The sequence below is a fragment of the Bos mutus genome, chromosome 27 (genome assembly GCF_027580195.1).
Source record: "Bos mutus isolate GX-2022 chromosome 27, NWIPB_WYAK_1.1, whole genome shotgun sequence".
In the NCBI taxonomy this organism is placed as follows: domain Eukaryota; kingdom Metazoa; phylum Chordata; class Mammalia; order Artiodactyla; family Bovidae; genus Bos; species Bos mutus.
Genome location: NC_091643.1, coordinates 7,167,471 through 7,181,464, shown reverse-complemented (window position 1 = coordinate 7,181,464; position 13,994 = coordinate 7,167,471). Strand labels below are relative to the sequence as shown.

General features: G+C 46.7%; 1 long non-coding RNA gene across 1 annotated transcript in view; it reads left to right on the top strand.

Annotated features, from left to right (window-relative positions):
* Positions 1-13,994, top strand: part of LOC138985961 (uncharacterized) — a 72,585-nt gene that overhangs the window by 44,455 nt on the left and 14,136 nt on the right. The window contains exon 2 of the long non-coding RNA XR_011462883.1: positions 10,641-10,687. This is a non-coding gene — a long non-coding RNA (uncharacterized lncRNA). The remainder of the gene's footprint in view (positions 1-10,640; positions 10,688-13,994) is intronic.

The window sequence follows — 13,994 nt, the reverse complement described above, 5'->3', positions numbered from 1 at the left end:
GAGGACAGAGAGGAGAAAGCGGGAGAAAGAATGAAATAATTATGTTGGGGGAAAACAGCATGTTGATAGTGGTTGTCTGAGATTATGGGCCACCTTTTATATCTCTGTAACTGCTTTCCTTTTCTATATTTTTACATATTAGGCAGTTTTAAGTGTTTTCATCATTTAAAGGTAACGATTTATTTCAACGGCTTCCCTAGTGGCTCAAATGGTAACGAGTCTGCCTGAAATGCAGGAGACCTGGGTTCGATCCCTGGGTTGGGAAGATCCCCTGGCAAAGGGAATGGCAACCCACTCCAGTATTCTGGCCTGGAGAATCCCATGAACAGCGGGACCTGGCGTGCTGCAGTCCAGGGGATGTCAGTCTTAAAACACTATATACAAGTTTTCCTGTTTATTCTGACAGCGGCTTGTGAGGTTGACACTTTCAGCATTTTGATTTAATCGTTTACACTATGCAAGTGAAGATTAGAAAAGATTAGCAAAGAATTCTCTCAGCTTCTCTGTGAGTCAAGTAGTAGATCTGAGCAGGGATCTGAGGACAGTTTGCACCACTGCCTGGGAGGAGGGCCTCCAGGGTGGGGCTGGAGCCCGGCTTCAGCATGGAATCTGCAGGTCACTGATTGCACTGACAATGTGGCTGAACCTCCGGTGACAGAACTAGCCTCTCCCTCCCCGTCACCACGAGCTCGTTTCTCAGAACTGGGTCGACACCAAGCCCTCTGTTACGTGGAGAAAAGCCCCTCCCGTCTGCTCATGACTGAGTAATGCAAGTCCTTGTTTTTGACTGTTAGAAACGTCACATTGAAATGAGTACTTTTAACCCCATGTAGAAACAAAAAGGATATTCGTCATGTAACAATTAGCATCGTTGCAGGAGGTGGCCACGTGGAGCAATGTTAATTTGAACAGACATGAAGCTGAGAAGTGCTTCCCAGGTGGGACAGTGGTAAAGAATCCGCCTGCCAATGCAGGAGACCCAGGAAATGTGGGTTCAATCCCTGGGTCAGGAAGATCCCCCCGGAGGAGGAAATGACAACCCACTCCAGTATTCTTGCCTGGAGAATCTCATGGACAGAGGAGCCCAGCGGGCTACAGTCCACGGGGTTGCAAAGAGTCGAACACGACTGAGCATGAAAGCTGAGAGTGGATGAGAAAGTTGGGGTTCGTAATCTGTTAACTCAATTTTTTCCTGTGTGAGTCAAGCCAGGCTGGTGACTTGCGGTTCTGTCACTTGAACATTCTTTCCCTCTGCATCACTGGAGAGATTACGCAGCTGTTCTGATCTTCCAGCTGTTTCTAATCAAATTAAATGAAAACTTGGAAACAGGCTCTGAATGAACCCATATCGTCTCCAAACAGGTCTTGCTTCAAGCAACCCTGGGGGTGGAATCTTCTTATCACCTGTTTACACGCATTTATTTCATTCCTGACACAGAGAAGAACATACTTAGAGCCCTTAACTAAACGGAAGATCTGCTCTAATCTCTGTCTGGCCCCCCGTCCTTTGTAGGTCTCCCGAGACGGTCTGTGTACCCAGACTGTTTGAAGCTGGCTGATCAAACAGGATAACTAAGGCCTCGGGAGACGCTGCCAGAACCTAGATGTGGTTCAAACACCAGGGTTAGGAGATATGTCCGCAAGGAAAACTGTGCCGGAGCGTCACTTTTGAGGATAGCTGCAGCGTCTCAGATAGAAGGCTGGCAAAACGTCTTCAAAGATATAACAAAAATAAAACCATGGTGTTCCATGTATTATAAATCAGCATAAGTGTAATTGGTAAGACCACAGGAGAACTGGTGTCCAATCCCAGCTCCATTTACTGGGCACCTCTGCACAAGCAGTTTCCCCTCTGAATATCAGTTTTCCCATCTGCATAATGGGAGCATACTCCTCTCATTGCAGTGCCTGGCTTATACTTGAGGAAGCAGAGCAAGGGAACTCCTCACAGTCAGTGATGGGCAGAACCAGGATTCTATCATACCTTCCCCGGACTCAGAACCTGGCTCTTCACGTTTAAGCTGTAAGGGAGCCAGGAAGCAGACGTCCGGAAAGAACTTTTTTAGACATGTAGACAGATGCAGAAACCATAACAGAAAATGTACAGATTTAACCACATGAATTTTTAAAACTTTTTAATATAAAACACTGTTGGCCGTGTCATCCCCACCTCACTCGGGAGAAGTCCGGGGGCTGTTCTTGTTTCTTCCTGATGGTCCCCGCCCCCAGGTGGACTCTGGGCTGGACGCCAGCCAGGCATGAGTCCAGCTTCCTTCCCCTCATATCGTATCAGCCTGTCTTGTAATTGAAATATCCTACTTGGAAAGTCAGCATCTAAATGTTAGTCTTTTCTTTTCCCTTTGACATTTGTGTTGCAGCAATTTAAATTCCCTCGAGGCAGATGAAGGAAGAAGGTTAAATACAGTCACCCCACCCTGCCCCCTACAATTCCAAACATCAGCCTCACCCCGTGGTTTGGTGGTTTGAGTTTGTCTCCAAATTCACCCTTGAGCTCCAGGGACAGGTTTTCCTGTTCTTTGGGCTGGGCTCTGTGGAGATTTGAATCCCAGCCCTGCCATTTACCCTGCAATCTGAGACAACTTACCTATCCTGTGTTTTCATCTGTAAGAATATTACTTTGTGAGGTTATTTTGAGGATTAATTGATTCACGGGAGGTTTTCAGGACAGCGTCTGGCACAAAGTAAGTGTTCAAGAAAACTGTACCCGCACGTGGACTACCAATACTGTTGTTTTTTAGTCACTAAGTCACATCCTAGTCTTTGCAACCCCGTTGACTGCAGCCCACCAGGCTCCTCTATCCATGGGATTTCCCAGGCAAGAATACCAGAGTGGGTTGCCATTTCCTTCTCAAGGGGATCTTCCGGGACCAGCGTCTCCTGCATTGGCAAGTGAGTTCTTTACCACTGGGCCACCAGGGAAAGCCACCAATACTGTTAGCTGCCCCAAACTCAACCCTACCTTTGAATCTGCCGGTAAAGCTCCGTGGGAATAAAAGGATTAGGCAGTAGTCTGTACTTGGCAGTCTCTTCTGAAATGTTACTGCTTCTCTTGCTGACCCCATGGACTTCCTTGTGGCTCAGCTGGTAAAGAATCTGCCTGCAATGCGGGAGGCCTGGGTTCAATCCCTGGATTAGGAAGATCCTCTGGAGAAGGGAAAGGCTACCCACTCCAGGATTCTGGCCTGGAGAATTCCATGGACTGTATAGGCCATGGGGTCACAAAGAGTCAGACACCAGTGAGCAACGTTCACTTTCACTTTTTCTTCCTGATGGAAAATTCTGCTAACTCTCTCTTCTCACAGGATAAGACTTTTCCTTATCCTGTGAGATCAGGACTGACCTAGGGACTAACTGACTGACCGACAGTCAGTCACCTGTAACCTACGAGGTGGAGTTAACTGATCCAAGAGGCAAGTTTGCAGAGGATGGCATGGTTCCTCCAGCGTTAACACCCCATTTGTATGTGCTTAACTATAAAGATAAGTTCTGAATCAACCTGTGGGAAGATGAATAAAATTAGCTCCACTGGACTTTGATCAAAACATACATTATTGGGAGAAAAGTAGTTTTCAGTCTGCAGAATTCAATTGTCCAGCTATGAATCTAAAAATTTTATGGAAAAAAAAAAAAAAAGTGGAATCAAAGGATGTGGCAGCTGGAAAGGGCTCAGAGGTCACCCAGAGCCCACACATTTTAAAGATGAGGAATGAGCTCGAGAGGCAGGAGGGGACTGGCCCGGAGCCCCAGGGAACTCCTGGGGCAGCCCAGAGCAGACCCAGGGTCACCAGGGGCTCCCACAGGAGCTGCTGCAGACGCCAAAATCAATCTCCTAAACCCATTAATGCAGGATTGTACTGAAACCTCCTGGAGACCTAGAGATTATCCTAAAATCGACTGAAAGAAATTGGAGAGCACGCTTTCCTATTATTTTGATTTCATGAAAATGTTCTAAAGTCAAAGTTAAAATTCAGACTGTCAAAAGCGGCTGTGTAATTTCACTGGGTGTGTGTGGTCTGTCTCAGCATATTGTGGTAAAGGTACATTCAGGTTTTCTTTTTCAAATGCACATTCTTTCAAAAAGCGGAGTGTGTGGGTAGAGATGTTTTCGTAGAGATGTTTGGGAGGAAATTCCTCATTTCCAAAGCAAGGCTTAAATATAGAAAAAAGCAAGGGTGTTGATTTTTCTTTGGGGTTTGGTGTTTCTCCTTGGCACTTGGTCATCACACTGCATATGGAAAACTTGCCGGCCTTTTGTAAGCAAATGGAATAGTTATCTAAGGGGGCAAGCCATCTGGTCGGGAACCCAAGCCCCTGGCTCTCTAAGATTATGCTCGTTCAGTGGAGCTGTTCCCTTTCTTTGTGCAGTGTGACACGCAGGGCCCAGAAACCTAACTGCCTATATTTTCCTATAATTGAAAGTCAAGTCTATCTGGGCCCCCCATTCTTCCCAAATCTAGAAAATTTAGTCAGTTTCAACTAAAGCTATCACCGCAGGGTTGCTCCAGTCAGTTCATGATCTCCCTGCCCACTTCCTTCTGCTCCGAGAATGATGTCAGCGCCAGAGGCTTGTCCACTTCACAGTTGGGGCAAAGGGCACATCTGGGGAAGTCTTGAGAATTCCAGCTGCTCTTTGTCTGCAGTAGCATCCAGGGAGGAGCACAATTTGTATACGACTGGGCTTTCATCTCCTGAAATAACTGATTATGGAAATGTTCGTTCCTTCTAGATGTTCTGTGATTCCTGAGTCAGAAGTGATCTCTTTCTGCGCTACAGCCCTTGTATTTTGTGTTTCTTGTCTCGCTGACCACATATTTTGTATTTTGCTGGTGTCTTTTTTCCATTTACCTTTTAGATGCAAAGAGAAAAGATGGTCTTGTTCATTAAAAAAATAACCACAAAATCCAATGTATGGCAGCACTCTAAATACGTTTTCTGAGTGAATAAAGTAATGATTGTATCAGTCAGGTTTCACTGTGATAAAGCTGTGTAAGGAAAACATTGGCAACTTACAGCACTTATTTCTCCCTTGGAGTCACGGACAGTCAGGTAGCTCTGCTCACGCTGCTGTTGGCTTCCGTTCTGCCCCACAAACTCCATCTGATGGACTTGGGCTGAGGGAGACAGGGCCGGCGGGAAATCCCCGTGATTCTTCAAACATTCACTTGGAATGAGCAGGAGCCACTGCTTCCCCGACTCCATTAGCTGAAGCGAACCAGCCAGCCAAACCCAGTTCCCCAGGAAATGCATTTCTCCTGGTGTGGAGAAGGAGGGAGGTAGGTCAGACTTGGAGGCGAGAGGGGATATCTGCTGAAAAATAATGTAACCTACCACAAAGACACCAGGAGCATGGAACGGGAAAGAAGCAGATCCACAGGAGAAGTTCCTGCTGCAGCAAAGCTACCACCCAGACAGCCCTGACAAGGCCTTTCCCATTAACTTCCCATCCACATGCAGCTCTTCCCACCCAAGAGAAGAAATAGATGAAATGAAGCCCATTAAAGTTTTTAAGCATTTTTATTGAGATATAATTCATATACCATGAAATTCACCCACTTAAAGTGTAGAATTCAATTCAGTGGCTTTAATATATTGTAAGAATTGTGCAACCATCATCACAATATAAATTCAGACCGTTTCGTCACTTCGGAAAGAACCCCCTACTCATTAGCCGTCTCTCACATCAATCATCTCTCAACTCACGGCAACCACAAATCTGCTTTCGGTCTCGTTAGATTCCGGATGTTTCCTAGAAATGGAATCCTATGATATGTTGTGTTTGGCTTCTGCCTTTTTTCATCAAGGCTCATGCATGCTGTAGCATATATCAGTACTTCACACTTTTTGTGGCTGAGTAATATTCCACTCTATGGATGGACCACATGCTGTTTATCCATTCACTGGTTGATAGATGCTTACGCTGGTTTCACCTTGGGGCTACTATGAACACTGTGTGTAGGCTTTTGTGTGGATAGATGCTGTCATTTCTCTTGATTACATACCAAGGCGGGGTTGCTGGGTTGTATGGTAGCTCTACGTTTAAATTTTTGAAGAACTGCAAACTGTTTCCCTGAACAACTGCACTAACTTACGTTTTTGGTGGTGGTGTACAGGGTTCCTAATTCCTCCCATCCTCACGGACACTCATAATTATCTTTCCTGAACTTGGCCTCCTAATGGTTTTGATCTGCATTTTCTTAGAGGCAAAGGATGTTGCACATCTTTCCATGAGTTTATTGGCTGTTTGTACATCTCCTTTGGAGAACTGTCTATTCAAAAACTCATTTTAATTAGGTTGTTTATTTCTTTATTATTGAGTTCCAAGAGTTCTTTGTGTATTCTGAATACCAGTCCCTCATCAGATAAGGGATTTGGAATTATTTTCTCCCATTCTCTGGGTTGTTTTTTCACCTTCTTGGTGGTTTTACAGAACAAAATCAGTTTGCCTTAGGTCTTAAGCTTCTTTCATGCCAACACCGCTGAACTTTCTTAACTGGACTTCAGTGTTGCCAGAGCCTTTCAGCTTGAAATAGAAGTCTCACTGCTAGTTCTCCCCGGGGTCACAGCACCGTGAGAATTAGTTTTCTGTTGTGTTAAGGAATGATTTAACTCTCCCTCCAGCCCCAGATCATCTCACAGGGAAGACGCACATCGAATGGACTTTAAATCCACGGCCTCCCTTGGAGTGGTTCCCAGGGACCCCAGAAATTGTCATCAATCCTGATAAATGTTCCATGACCTCACCTGCATGTTCTCAGTGCTCTACAACCTAGAGATGAGAGATGACCTAATTGAAAAAGCTAAATCCATAAATCTACAAGCATGAATGTGCCTCTGTAGACCTGAACTCTCCCGAGAGCCCTTTGTTTCTGACATGCAAGAGGGCCCTGGCGTGCAGAGCCTGCTTTTAGTGTCAAGCAGGCTTTCAAACAGATTTCCCCTGTGGCTCAGTGGTAAAGAATCTGCCTTCAATGCAGGAGCTGAAGGAGATGCAGGTTCGGTCCCTGAGTTGGGAAGATCTCCTGGAGGAGGGCATGGCAACCCACTCCAGTGTTCTTGCCTGGAGAATCCCAAGGACAGAGGAGCCTGGCGGGCTACAGTCCAAAGGGTTGCAAAGAGTCAGACCTGACCGAACGACTTAGCAGGCACGCGAGCAGGCTTTCAATCAGCAAATTGTAAGCGTGCACAGAGCTCTTACCGGTCAGCTGTTCTTCAGGTCACTGATAAACTGACCTGTAGCACAGAGGGTGCAGGTGTTGGCTATGGGACCCTTGAAACTGTCCATCTGCCAGATGGATTCACAGGTGTCAGTTTCACTACGCTCGCCTCCCCGTCTCCCTTTTTAACACATGGAAACTTGCTTAAAAGCGTGAAGAGGTATGTGAGTACCCAGACTTCATGGACCAGTATGCACTGTCTCAGGTAGGGTTTCCCAGATGGAGACTGTGCCCCTGGAGGGAGGTTTGTAGGGAGGCCCTTAGGGGCAGCTCCCGGGAGCCGTGGTCCCATGAAACCACATGATGATGAGCGATGCAGGTTCACGCTGTATCCTCAGGGCTGAGCTATGCTGAAACTTAGTCACAGTTATAGGATGAGGGGTCAGGAGGTGGCAGTCAGGTCTGACGGCGCTCGTGTCCTGTGGGTGGAGGTCTCTGCACTCCCTGCAAGCAGGGTGAGGTGGGATGCTGTCCTTCGTGTGGGGAGGTGGCTCGCTTCTGTGGGCCCAGAGGGTTAGGGGCTCTAGGAGTTTCAAGGCTGAAGGGGGAGCTGAAATCAGCCCAGCTGTCCGTGGCAGGATGTTTCCCCTTCTTGGACTCTGCTGTCCTGGCGGTTAGGTCCTGAGCCTGGGGATCGTCTTCCTCTGGCTTCTCCCCCTGGGAGGTGGGGCCCTCATTGTTGCTGTAAAGATGTCCTCTGGCTTCTGTGACTCTCAGTCACTGTAAATTGCATGTAAAGATTTTCCTGACCTTCTCGAGGGTCAGCTGAGCTCAGCTATTGAATTCCACTGTTGCAGTTGCTGTTGCCCCCAAACTCGTCACACGTCGGGCACCTTCCACCGTCTCCATGGTCGCTGGCAAAATTTCCACAACCAGATTAGTTTCCCTGGGCAGTGATGACAAACTGGGAGGCTTACACAACAAATGTGCATTATCTCAGGTGCTGGAGGCCAGAAGTCTGAAATCAGGTGTCAGCAGACCGTGCTTCCGCCTAGGGCTCGGGGAAGACCCTCCCTCACCTCTCCCTGCTTCTCATGGCTCCTGGCGTCCCGGCCTCTGGCTGCACGACTGCAGCCTCTGCCTCCGTCTCACGTGCCTTCTTCCTTACGTCTCCCTGATGTTGTGTCTCCCCTCTGCCCTTTGGCAAGGATTCCAATCACCGGATTTAAGGCCAATCCTAAATCTTATTTTGAGGTCCTTAGCTAATTCCATCCGCAAAGACACTATGTTTAAACAAGGTCCTGTTCTGAAGTTCTAGGTGCACGAGAATCTTTGGAGACACTAGTCAGTCCACTATCGAGAGCCACTTTGTGGCAAGGGCTGTTGGTGCTTAATTTACCACCAACAAGGGGTGGTCTTTGCCAGCCAGATAGCACGTGAACCAGTTCCAAAAGCCCACGCTCTCTGTCAGCCCACTGCTGATACCAGCTTCATGGGTTCCCCAGGAAACAGACCCTGGGCAGAGTTCAGCCTGAGGTTGTTTATTCCTGAAATAAACTGATATTCAGGAAAAGTTATAATGCTGTGCGTGGGTGTATACCAAGTTGCTTCAGTCATGTTCGACTCTTTGCAACCCCATGGACTGTAGCCCGCCAGGCTCCTCTGTCTGTGGGATTCTCCAGGCAAGAATACTGGAGAGGGTTGCCATGCCCTCCTCCAGGGGATCTTACAGACCCAGGGATCAAACCCATGTCTCCTGCACTGCAGGCTGCTTCTTTACCTCTGAGCCACTGGGAAGCCCTATGTAATGCTGCTGCTGCTGCTAAGTCACTTCAGTCGTGTCCAACTCTGTGCGATCCCATGGACTGCAGCCCACCGTGCTCCTCCGTCCATGGGATTTTCCAGGCAAGAGTGCTGGAGTGGGGCCATTGCCTTCTCCCTATATAATGCTATGTGACTATAAAAATGCACCTGTGAAGAAAATGTAATGACATGGAAATAAGTTAATGATAGAATCTTAAGTGAAAAGGGCTAAACTGGTGTATATATAGCTTAATATTATTTTAGAAAAAATAATCTGAAAAGTTATTCACTGAACTATTAATGGTCATGAAATTATGATGGCTGATTTTATCTTCGGCAGTAATATGTTTTACCTTTTATAACAAAAAAGGAACATTATTTGACAATAATCATTCCAAGGATTGATTTGTGTGCGACTAACAAGAAATAAGTCACCTTTATCACCTGGTACTACAGTTAGAAGAGCAAAAGCCCAGAATATTCATGGCAGAATGGAAGGCAAACGCCCTCCCCACCACCCATCTCATGTCCCATTGTAGGCCAGAGGATGTGATCTCCAGTTCCTGGGGGTTATGGGCGCTCAAACCACATGGAGCCTCAAGGATGCACTGTAAACCCTTTAACCAGGTTTATTATTACACAAGTGGGAATCAAACTTGTGCTGACCACAAGAGTCTGGAGGTAAATGTAGGTGTTCTGACAGCTGTGAAAGATGTTATCTTCTTGGAAAAGAAGCCGGAAGCTTCTTATTGCATCAATTCAGTTCAGTTGCTCAGTCCTGTCTGACTCTTTGTGACCCTATGGACTGCAGCACACCAGGCTTCCCTGTCCATCACCAACTCCCAGAGCTTGCTCAAACTCATGTCCATCAAGTCAGTGATACCATCCAACCATCTCATCCTCTGTCTTCCCCTTCTCCTCCCCTCTTCAATCTTTCCCAGCATTAGGGTCATTTCTAATGAGTCAGCTCTTTGAATCAGGTGGCCAAAGTATTGGAGTTTCAGCTTCAGCATCAGTCCTTCCAGTGAATATTCAGGGTTGATTGCCTTTAGGATTGACTGTTTGATCTTCTTACAGTCCAAGGGACTCTCAAGAGTCTTCTCCAACACCACAGTTCAAAAGCATCAATTCTTTGGTGCTCAGCTTTCTTTATGGTCCAAGTTTCACATCCATGCATGACCGCCAGGGAAGCCCAAGAATACAGGAGTGGGTAGCCTATCCCTTCTCCAGGGGATCTTCCCGACCCAGGAATCAAACCAGGGTCTTCTGCTTTGTAGGCAAATTCTCTACCAGCTGAGCGACCCGGGAAGCCCTCCTATTGCATAGGGAATGTCATGTATGATTTGAGGACACTAGCTGCTGAGTGATGCACTAAGCAGAAGGCCCAGAGTTTTCTCCCAGCCCAAATGAACCAGGTGTTCTCAAAAGCCAGATAAAACCTGACCTCTGGATGGCTGTTCCTGAGAGACACTCTATTTTTTCATCACCAGGAAGACACACGTGCAGGATGCTTTGTGCAAAAAGCATAATCCTGAAAATTAGATGTAGAATTTTAATTTTTATGTTATTTAAAAGTTCAAAATTTATTTTTGCATGACATCTTTTCACACAAGAAATAAAACACTGTGAACAATGTTGAAACCTCCTTGTTTCTCTCCACAGATCCATCTTAACCTTCCTTCTCCAGAGACAACCACATCAAGAATCTGGTAAGTATTCTTCCATCACACTTTTATATTCTTACCACAAACATGTAGTCAAAGCAATACTCTGTTATGCTTTGCATACTCTGTTTCACCAAGTGCTATCACACTGTACATATTCTTCAACTGTTTTTCTCTTCGGTGTTCCATGGTTTTGAAATTTATTCATGCTGGCGCGTGTGGATGCAGTGTATCCAGTTTAAAGTCAATTGTGCTCAACTGTGTGAAAGTATCACAACTTATCCATCCCTTATCCCTAGACTTTCAGACTGTTCTCAATTTTGCTAATGAAAGTGAGGCTGGAACTGCCGCAGCGATGGTCTCCATATGTAAGTTTACTGTCCCTAGAAGGGAAGTGAAGGCTGTAGAGGTGGTCATTTTCCACATCAGTAATATTGACAAATGGTGTTCTGAATAGTTGTACCAATTTATGCTCCTGGCAGAACTATACGTGGGTTTCCTATTTCCCAGAGTCTTGCCAATATTTAGTATCATCGAACTTTTAAAATGTTGGTAACTTTAGGGTATGAGATGGCATCTGCTTTCAATCTGAACTTCCCAGACCACTCGTTGGGTGGAACTTTGTGTTATTCAGGGTGAAGTTGAGCTGCTCCAGTTCTTCTCTCTTGCGTCGCCACCTTGCATGGGCGGTCAGGCTGGTGTGTTGGGGGCCCTGCCCCATGCTTAGTCAGGGGTCCTCCCTGTTGTCACATTGCCATCGCTTAGGTCATCCTCTTCGTCCCAGTGGCTGAAGTTGGGCAGTTGCCACATACTAACTTTGGGGAAAAAATTAGAGAATTTCTGGGAAAGCAATTTTCTTATTGGCAAACAAGGCAGAAACTGCACAGATTCCTTCTGCAAACCTTCCACTGGCAAAATCTCACCGCATCCTTAGACGGCACGGCCAGGGAACCATGGTCCCTGTGGGCAGCCGCGAGTCCAGGAGGATGTGGAGAGGGGGGCTAGCTTTGCTTCTCAAGCAGATGTTTGCTTGGCTTCCGGGCTTCCTTCTCCATGACTCAGCTAGTAAAATGTTTGGTCCGTTTTTATTTTGTTTGCCTTTTCTTGTTGATTTCTGGGAATTCCTTACATCGTCCAGTTTGCTTATTTAATTCACACAATAAATCTGATCATTTAAATGCACCAGTTTCATACATCAGGAAAGATGTTTTAAACTATTTTAGTGTACCTCGAGAGCACTTTGCTGTTTAAATAAGTTGTATCATATTCTTTTGATAAATTAAGATTTTTTTTATAAAATAAATAATTACAAATTTATGGAAAGGACTTGGGGTTAATATAAGTTACTCAAAGTGAACACTTAGAGAGAGCAGTTTCTCGGATTCAGTTGAGCCTACTGAGCCTGTAAGAGCCTGATGACATGTATGACACTGGTCAGTTTCGTAACCACTCAGAGTTTCCATTTACTCAACAGTGAGGATGGTATTATTTGCTCTGCTTCCTATGTGAGGTTGCTATAGGATTAAGCAAGATAACGTAAAGAAAATGTCCCAGAGGATGCAAAGTTTATATCATTGTTAGGAGTCAGAATTATATTGAATAGTAGATGCATTAGATTTCATCTGAAGGCTCCTGAATCTAGTTTCCTTGACACTCTGTGCACTGTCTACACTTTACTCTCTACTGCAGACCAGGGTCACTACTGTCCTGGGCATGTGGGCTGATGGTCACTACGGTCCTGGGCATGTGGACTGATGGTCACTACGGTCCTGGGTGTGTGGGCTGATGGTCAGTTTGGTCCTGGGCGTGTGGACTGATGGTCACTATGGTCCTGGGCGTGTCAGCTGATGGTCACTATGGTCCTGGTTGTGTGAACTGATGGTCACTATGGTCCTGGGTGTGTGAACTGATGGTCACCATGGTCCTGGGCGTGTGAACTGATGGTCACTACGGTCCTGGGCGTGTCAGCTGATGGTCACTATGGTCCTGGGCGTGTGAACTGATGGTCACTATGGTCCTGGGTGTGTGGGCTGTGTGTTTGGAGCATCCACGTGAGATCTGAGAGGGGCTCTTCTCAGAGCCACTACTTCCTAAGGGCAGCCTGGCTTTCTAGCCCTCTTGCAAACAGTTTTCAACTAATCCTCTCATTCCAGGGGGGCCGTGGAGTTTCTTTCTCTCACGGTTCAAGCTAATCCAGTTTGTCACCCATTACTGCCCTCACAGGGGGTAGGACTCAGTCTCACAGCCTTTTGCATCCAGCCTGGCACCCAGCCTGGCGCCCCACCCACTGGTCCAGCAGTGCCTCCGCCTGACTGCCCAGCTCCCCCACCCAGGTCTCTGTGCCAGCTCTGCCTGTGCACGGGGCCTTGGGCCCAGCCAAGGGAAAGATGGGGGAGAGGGCAGAGAGATAATGGAGAATGCCTTGGAAAGTGATTTTGCTTTATTCACAATAAAGTTTTAAAATAAAACCTATTTTATTTTATAAAATAAAATTTTATAAAATAAATGTATTTTATAAAATCAAATTTAAAATAAATCAAGTTTTAAAAGTGAGAAGGGAGAATTTTAACCATGTGTGGAAGAAGTTATTACTCATGCATTGTCTAAGCATTAGCTGAGCGGCTCCACAGACCGAGAGATGTCCCAGGTGCTGAGACGCAGCAGAGGCTGAGCAAGTGAGGTCCTGCTCTCACGGAGCTTAAATTGTAGGACCAGAGACAGACAAAGACACACAGGATAATGAAGATAAATATGAGCACGTCAGTGAGTGGTAAAGACTCTGGAGAGATCTTGAAAAGAAGGATGAGACAGAGACGGGTCATCAGGGAAGGTCTTTATGAAAAAGCGACATGTGAGCTGAGATGTGCTTGATAAGAAGGAGCTGCTGCTGCTGCTAAGTCGCTTCAGTCGTGTCCGACTCTGTGCAACCCCATAGACGGCAGCCCACCAGGCTCCCCTGTCCCTGGGACTCTCCAGGCAAGAACACTGGAGTGGGCTGCCATTTCCTTCTCCAATGCGTGAAAGTGAAAAGTGAAAGTGAAGTCGCTCAGTCGTGTCCGACTCTTAGCGACCCCATGGACTGCAGCCTACCAGGCTCCTCCGTCCATGGGATTTTCCAGGCAAGAGCACTGGAGTGTGGTGCCGTTGCCTTCTCCTAAGAAGGAGCAACTCAGGTGAAATTAGAGGGGAGAGCACAAGCGCAGAGGCTCAGCTCCTACAAAGGACCAGAATTGGGGTTGAGGTTAACAGGTCCCTGTGGGACGAGGAGGAAGGCCGAGGGGCCTGGAGTGAGGGCAGAGGGCTGGGAGATGCTGGGGTCAGACCACGCAGAGCTGCTGGGCAGGCCTGACTC